The sequence below is a fragment of the Salmo salar genome, chromosome 24, assembly GCF_965601325.2.
Source record: "Salmo salar chromosome 24, fSalSal1, whole genome shotgun sequence".
NCBI lineage: Eukaryota > Metazoa > Chordata > Actinopteri > Salmoniformes > Salmonidae > Salmo > Salmo salar.
The window spans coordinates 19744234-19753355 of NC_138314.1; positions in this window are offsets into that span (position 1 = coordinate 19744234).

Consider the following 9122-nt stretch of genomic DNA (forward strand, 5'->3'; position numbering starts at 1 on the left):
GGAGAGAGCCCTGGTATGTTATTTTGGAGATACTGTGGTTGCAGTAAGCTTCCTCACATCTCATCCCTGGGCGTTGCTGCAGGATTTGAGAGAATCACATCAGTACTTGATGTGCCACTGCTCCAGACCTGACTAAAATCATGGAGATTGATTTTAAGGCTCATGCTTTCCTGATGGTTGCGCCATTGTTAGTCAGCTGATGTTTGCTATGTGATGTCTCAACCTCCTCCCCAGGGCATATTGAGAATGGGGTTGGGGGGCCAGAGTTATCTGAACCACAACTGTATTGAGGTTAAAACCAATCTAGGGGAAACACTGACTATGCTGAGAAACCCTGAAATTATGATAGTACTCCCAATACCACCATCCCAACTCTTTCCAAAGTCTTGAAGCATGGGGATTCAATGGAGGAGGGGAGATAAGACTGAATGGACTGCTTGTGATATCTGCAATTGCCTCCTCATACATGAGCAATCACCCATAGCAATTGGTTGACACCCTTGCGCTCTGCACCCCCCCCCCCCCCTGCTTCTCTCACTACCACACTACCACACTCTTGATGTGCATATGCTGCTGCAGAGAAAGAGAATGGAATGTGGAGAGAGGAGTAAAAATGTCTCTGAAGAAAGAGGGGGATTGAGGGGGGGGGGGGGGGTGATTAGCTTCACACCATATATATATATATACAGTGACAAGAAAAAGTATGGGAACCCTTTGGAATTACCTGGATTTCTGCATGAATTGGTCATCAAATTTTATCTGATATTCATCTAAGTCACAGCAATAGACAAACATAGTGTGCTTAAACTAATAACACACAAATTATTATTTTCTTCTCTATATTGAATACATCATTTAAACATTCACAGTGTAGGTTGGAAAAAGTATGTGAACCTCGAGGCTAATGACTTCTCCAAAAGCTAATTGGAGTCAGGAGTCAGCTAACCTGGAGTCCAATCAATGAGACGAGATTAGAGATTTTGGTTAGAGCTGCCTTGCCCTATAAAAAACACTCACACAATTTGAGTTTGCTATTCACAAGAAGCATTGCCTGATGTGAACCATGCCTCGAACAAAAGAGATCTCAGAAGACCTAAGATTTGGAATTGTTGACTTGCATAAAGCTGGAAAGGGTTACAAAAGTATCTTTAAAAGCCTTGATGTTAATCAGTCCATGGTAAGACAAATTGTCTATAAATGGAGAAAGTTCAGCACTGTTGGTACTCTCCCTAGGAGTGGCTGTTGTGCAAAGATGACTGCGTGAGCACAGCGCAGAATGCTCAGTGAGGTTAAGAAGAATCCTAGAATGTCAGCTAAAGACTTACAAAAATCTCTGGAACATGCTAACATCTCTGTTGACGAGTCTACGATACGTAAAACACTAAACAAGAATGGTGTTCATGGGAGGACATCACGGAAGAAGCCACCGCTGTCTAAAAAAACCCATTGCTGCACGTCTTAAACTTGCAAAAATGCACCTTGATGTTCCACAGCGCTACTGGTAAAATATTCTGTGGACAGGTGAAACTACAGTTGAGTTGTTTGGAAGGAACACACAATACTATGTGTGGAGAAAAAAAGGCACAGCACACCAACATCAAAACCTCATCCCAACTGTAATGTATGGGCCTGGCCAGCTTGCTATCATCGACGGAAAAATGAATTCCCAAGTTTAACAAGAAATTTTTCAGGAGAATGTTAGGCTATCTGTCCGCCAATTGAAGCTCAACAGAAGTTGGGTGATGTAACAAGACAATGACCCAAAACACAGAAGTAAATAAACAACAGAATGGCTTCAACAGAAGAAAATACGCCTTCTGGAGTGGCCCAGTCAGAGTCCTGACCTCATCCCGATTGAGATGCTGTGGCATGACCTCAAGAGAGCAGTACACACCAGACATCCCAAGAATATTGCTGAACTGAAACAGTTTTGTAAAGAGGAAGGGTCCAAAATTCCTCCTGACCGTTGTGCAGGTCTGATCCGCAACTACAGAAAATGTTTGGTTGAGGTTATTGCTGCCAAAGGAGGGTCAACCAGTTATTAAATCCAAGGGTTCACATACTTTTTCCACCCTGCACTGTGAATGTTTACACAGTGTGTTCAATAAAGATATGACAACATACAATTGCTTGTCTGTTATTAGTTTAAGCAGACTGTGTTTGTCTATTGTTGTGAACTAGATGAAGATCAGATCAAATTTTATGACCAATTTATGCAGAAATCCAGGTATTTCCAAAGGGTTCACATACTTTTTCTTGCCACAGTATATGTATATATACAGTTGAAGTCAGAAGTTTACATACACCTTAGCCAAATACATTTAAACTCAGTTTTTAACAATTCCTGACATTTAATCCTAGTAAAAATTCCCTGTCTTAGGTCAGTTAGGATCACCACTTCATTTTAAGAATGTGAAATGTCACAATAATAGTTGAGAGAATGATTTATTTCAGCTTTTATTTCTTTCATCACATTCCCAGTGGGTCAGAAGTTTACATACACTCAATTAGTATTTGGTAGCATTGCCTTTAAATTGTTTAACTTGGGTCAAATGTTTCGGGTAGCTTTCCACAAGCTTCCGACAATAAGTTGGATGAATTTTGGCCCATTCTTCCTGACAGAGCTGGTGTAACTGAGTCGGGTATGTAGGCCTCCTTGCTCGCACATGCTTTTTCAGTTCTGTCCACAAATCTTCTATGGGATTGAGGTCAGGGCTTTGTGATGGCCACTCCAATACCTTGACTTTGTTGTCCTTAAGCCATTTTGACACAACTTTGGAAGCATGCTTGGGGTCATTGTCCATTTGGAAGGCTCATTTGCGACCAAGCTTTAACTTCCTGATGGATGTCTTGATGTCTATCCACATAATTTTCCCGCCTCATGATGCCATCTATTTTGTGAAGTGCACCAGTCCCTCCTGCAGCAAAGCACCCCCACAACATGATGCTGCCACCCCCGTGCTTCACGGTTGGGATGGTGTTCTTCGGCTTGCAAGTCTCCCCCAAACATAACGATGGTCATTATGGCCAAACAGTTTTATTTTTGTTTCATCAGACCAGAGGACATTTCTCCAAAAAGTACGATATTTGTCCCCATGTGCATTTGCAAACTGTAGTCTGGCTTTTGTATGGCGGTTTTGGAGCAGTGGCTTCTTCCTTGCTGAGCGGCCTTTCAGGTTATGTAGATATAGGACTCATTTTACTGTGAATATAGATACTTTTGTACCTGTTTCCTCCAGAATCTTCACAAGGTCCTTTGCTTTTGTTCTGGGATTGATTTGCACTTTTCGCACCAAAGTACGCTCATCTCTAGGAGACACTACGCGTCTCCTTCCTGAGCGGTATGACGGTTGTGTGGTCCCATGGTGTTTATACTTGCGTACTATTGTTTGTACAGATGAACGTGGTATCCAGGCGTCTGGAAATTGCTCCCAAGGATGAACCAGACTTGTGGAAGTCTACCATTTTTTTCTGAGGTCTTGGCTGATTTCTTTTGATTTTCCCATGATGTCAAGCAAAGAGGCACTGAGTTTGAAGGTAGGCCTTGAAATACATCCACAGGTACACCTCCAGTTGACTTCCAATTGACTGAAATGATGTCAATTAGCCTGTCAGAAGCTTCTAAAGCCATTACATAATTTTCTGGAATTTTCCAAGCTATTTAACGGCACAGTCAACTTAGTGTATGTAAACTTCTGACCCACTGGAATTGCGATACAGTGAATTATAAGTGAAATAATCAGTCTGTAAACAATTGTTGGAAAAATTACTTGTGTCATGCACAAAGTAGATGTCCTAACCGACTTGCCAAAACTATAGTTTGTTAACAAGACATTTGTGGAGTGTTTGAAAAAACTAGTTTTAATGACTGCAACCTTAGTGTATGTAAACTTCCGACTTCAACTGTATGTATATATACAGAGAGAAGAGGGGTGGTCATGGAAGAGGTAGAAAAACAAATATAGGAAAGAGCCAGATAAGTGCTCTGCAAGCGAACTGCATAATTTAAAGCTGGCAGATACAAGGCAGATGTACCAAAATCCAAAATTAAGTTTTCAACTAAAGTGACTTCCACTTGAAATCAAGAAAACAATTCACCATATCATTTGATTTAGGTAAAAAGTTGGGTTTAAAAAAATGAAATTCCTTTAGGTTGATTACTTTTTTCAAATCCAATCAGTTTGCCATGTTGATTCAATGTCATCACATTGACTTTTTTGGTTAAAATGACATGAAAACAACGTTGATGCAACCAGTTTTTGCCCAGTGTGCAGTATCTTTGGGTTTGTTTTCATGGTTTCCCTCTTAGACCATTCTGTCTTAGGGGACTTGTTCTTATTCAATTCTATTTCTAGCCCTGCAGGAAGGCTATCAGGCTGGAGGCATTATTTGGGTTGAAAGCAGGCTCAGGGTTTTCCCCAGCACACATGGGCTACGGAACATAGACCTGGTATATCATTAGTAATTAGTCATGTGTTTTGGACCCCTTGTGAGGACACACTATTTTCCCTAAGCCCTAACCCTAAACCTAACCCTTACCCTAACCTTACCCCTAATCCTAACCTTAACACTAACCCTAAACCTAACCCTAGCTCCTAACCCTAAACCTAATTCTAACCCTAAAACTTATTTTAACCTTAACCCTAAACCCCCTAGAAATAGCATTCGACCTTGTGGGGACGAACAAAATGTCCCCAGTTGATAAAATGTTTGTTTGTTTACTCTTCTTGTGGGGGCTTTTGGTCCCCACAAGTATAGTTAAACATGTCCCCCACACACACACACACACACGCACACGCACACGCACACGCACACGCACACGCACTCACCCACACAGTGTTTGATTGATCAATCACATTGTTTTCTTCTGATCTTCCTGTTACCATGGTCACAGTTGGTAAAGGTAGTTCTGTTCCTCTTCTTTATGTTCTTTATGTTCTTTGGAATCCATGTTGGAAAAAGTTAAAAGCCTAAACTGTATGACTGCTGTTCACAGTTTGTTGATGGGATATCTTTGTGAATGGTTATGTGTGTGAGTGTGGCTTTGTGTCAAAAGGGAGCGAAATGTTTTGAAGTGTACTCCTCTGAGGATCATCAAGGCGTGGGATCAGGATCGATTGGCAGAGGGGGTTCCCCTGGACACTTGTTATCAGAGCTCTCCAAAAGCAGCCATAGTGATGAAGAGAGGGGCCATTGATGAGACAATAACTCCACAGTCCACCCAAGAGAAAGGTTTAGAATCAGAACTGGCCATATCTTTAGCCTGGATTGGATGGAGGTTGATTATGTGATTAGTGGCTCACACCCCAATAGAGAGCATCACCCACGGAATTAGTCCAATAAATACAATTATCAAAAAATTTACAGAGGATAACAGGCCCTCTTGTGTTTCCACTGGCTCCATCTCTCTACCCTTTAGCAGCATAGAAAGACCAACCTGAGTTGTGATGATGCAGAGGACCACTGCTGACCCCAATACATCACCAAATGGCAGGTCATTAAGAAAATTAACTCATCAAAAGGCTTTCCTAAGGGAGTTATTGTAGAGAGGGGGTGAGTGTAGAGTAGTTCTGCCTAAGCCTATTAACAAGTCAGTGACCAAACGGCTTCCCATGTAATAGTACGGCTGAACCTACCTTTTATATCAAAGGGTGCATTTTCCTGGGTCATTAAAGATGCACTATGCAGAAATTGCACCACCATTTCATGGTTACAAAAATTCTAATAGTTTGCCTAATTTCGGTTTATGTGACAAAACAAGCATATATAGTGTAGAGAATAATTGTATCATCTAAACCGCTGTTAATATATTTTACATAACCAAAAATATTGTATTTTCAGCAGTTTGAAGCTGGTGTACAAAACTCAAAAGTAAAAGAAGCAAAAACTAAACATAAGAACAGGAAGCACAGAAATACCACACATAGAACAGATCTACCGCTTCTTAGACTTGCTTTCAGTGAGAATGACAGATCTATAACACACATTTATATATGAATCGCCCAAAAAGTTACATATTCCAGCTTTACCTATATGTACATATTACCTCAATTACCTCGACTAACCGGTGCCCCCGCACATTGACTCTGTACTGGTACCCCCTGTATATAGCCTCGCTATTGTTATTTTACTGCTGCTCTTTAATTATTTGTTACTTTTATTTCTTCCTTTTTTAAGGAATTGTTCTTAAAACCGCATTGTTGGTTAAGGGCTTGTAAGTAAGCATTTCACTGTTGTATTCGGAGCATGTGACAAATACAATTTGATTTGATTTGATTTGCCACCACCATATGAATAATACATTACATTACATTTACATTTACATTTAAGTCATTTAGCAGACGCTCTTATCCAGAGCGACTTACAAAATGGTGCATTCACCTTATGATATCCAGTGGAACAACCACTTTACAATAGTGCATCTAAATCTTTTAAGGGGGGGGGGGGGGGGGTTAGAAGGATTACTTTATCCTATCCTAGGTATTCCTTAAAGAGGTGGGGTTTCAGGTGTCTCCGGAAGGTGGTGATTGACTCCGCTGTCCTGGCGTCGTGAGGGAGCTTGTTCCACCATTGGGGTGCCAGAGCAGCGAACAGTTTTGACTGGGCTGAGCGGGAACTGTGCTTCCTCAGAGGTAGGGGGGCCAGCAGGCCAGTGGTGGATGAACGCAGTGCCCTTGTTTGGGTGTAGGGCCTGATCAGAGCCTGAAGGTATGGAGGTGCCGTTCCCTTCACAGCTCCGTAGGCAATCACCATGGTCTTGTAGCGGATGCGAGCTTCAACTGGAAGCCAGTGGAGAGAGCGGAGGAGCGGGGTGACGTGAGAGAACTTGGGAAGGTTGAACACCAGACGGGCTGCGGCGTTCTGGATGAGTTGTAGGGGTTTAATGGCACAGGCAGGGAGCCCAGCCAACAGCGAGTTGCAGTAATCCAGACGGGAGATGACAAGTGCCTGGATTAGGACCTGCGCCGCTTCCTGTGTGAGGCAGGGTCGTACTCTGCGAATGTTGTAGAGCATGAACCTACAGGATCGGGTCACCGCCTTGATGTTAGTGGAGAACGACAGGGTGTTGTCCAGGATCACGCCAAGGTTCTTAGCACTCTGGGAGGAGGACACAAGGGAGTTGTCAACCGTGATGGCGAGATCATGGAACGGGCAGTCCTTCCCCGGGAGGAAGAGCAGCTCCGTCTTGCCGAGGTTCAGCTTGAGCTGGTGATCCGTCATCCACACTGATATGTCTGACAGACATGCAGAGATGCGATTCGCCGCCTGGTTATCAGAAGGGGGAAAGGAGAAGATTAATTGTGTGTCGTCTGCATAGCAATGATAGGAGAGACCATGTGAGGATATGACAGAGCCAAGTGACTTGGTGTATAGCGAGAATAGGAGAGGGCCTAGAACAGAGCCCTGGGGGACACCAGTGGTGAGAGCGCATGGTGCGGAGACAGATTCTCGCCACGCCACCTGGTAGGAGCGACCTGTCAGGTAGGACGCAATCCAAGCGTGGGCCGCGCCGGAGATGCCCAACTCGGAGAGGGTGGAGAGGAGGATCTGATGGTTCACAGTATCAAAGGCAGCAGATAGGTCTAGAAGGATGAGAGCAGAGGAGAGAGAGTTAGCTTTAGCAGTGCGGAGAGCCTCCGTGACACAGAGAAGAGCAGTCTCAGTTGAATGACCAGTCTTGAAACCTGACTGATTAGGATCAAGAAGGTCATTCTGAGAGAGATAGCAGGAGAGCTGGCCAAGGACGGCACGTTCAAGAGTTTTGGAGAGAAAAGAAAGAAGGGATACTGGTCTGTAGTTGTTGACATCGGAGGGATCGAGTGTAGGTTTTTTCAGAAGGGGTGCAACTCTCGCTCTCTTGAAGACGGAAGGGATGTAGCCAGCGGTCAAGGTTGAGTTGATGAGCGAGGTGAGGAAGGGGAGAAGGTCTCCGGAAATGGTCTGGAGAAGAGAGGAGGGGATAGGGTCAAGTGGGCAGGTTGTTGGGCGGCCGGCAGACACAAGACGCGAGATTTCATCTGGAGAGAGAGGGGAGAAAGAGGTCAAAGCACAGGGTAGGGCAGTGTGAGCAGGACCAGCGGTGTCGTTTGACTTAGCAAACGAGGATCGGATATCGTCAACCTTCTTTTCAAAATGGTTGACGAAGTCATCCGCAGAGAGGGAGGAGGGGGGGGGGGGGGGGGGGGGATTCAGGAGGGAGGAGAAGGTAGCAATAATACTCAACCATAGCATGTGGAATCACTTTTTGGAATTTATATTTTTCAAATGTTTGTATTTTTCCATACTGGTCCCCCATGGGAATTAAACCCACAACCCTGGCATTGCAAGCGCCATGCTCTACCAACTGAGCCACACGGGACCCCAACGCAACATTTCACCTTAAGAAGGACGCATCAGGGTCAGAATTGAGATGCCTAAACTGTCCCTAGACCGCTGCCCCTCCTATGTGAATAGCAGAATTCTAGATGGTCTTTCGGTGTGGGTTATTTACATTTATTTAACCAGGTTAGTCTCGTTGAGATCAAAAATATATACTGCTCAAAAAAATAAAGGGTACACTTAAACAACACATCCTAGATCTGAATGAAATAAATAATCTTATTAAATACTTTTTTCTTTACATAGTTGAATGTGCTGACAACAAAATCACACAAAAACAATCAATGGAAATCCAATTTATCAACCCATGGAGGTCTGGATTTGGCGTCACACTCAAAATTAAAGTGGAAAACCATACTACAGGCTGATATACTTTGATGTAATGTCCTTAAAACAAGTCAAAATGAGGCTCAGTAGCGTGTGTGGCTTCCACGTGCCCGTATGACCTCCCTACAACGCCTGGGCATGTTCCTGATGAGGTGGCGGGTGGTCTCCTGAGGGATCTCCCAGACCTGGACTAAAGCAGCCGCCAACTCCTGGACAGTCTGTGGTGCAACGTGGCGTTGGTGGATGGAGCGAGACATGATGTCCCAGATGTGCTCAATTGGATTCAGGTCTGGGGAACGGGCGGGCCAGTCCATAGCATCAATGCCTTCCTCTTGCAGGAACTGCTGACACACTCCAGCCACATGAGGTCTAGCATTTTCTTGCATTAGGAGGAACCCAGGGCCAACCGCACCAGC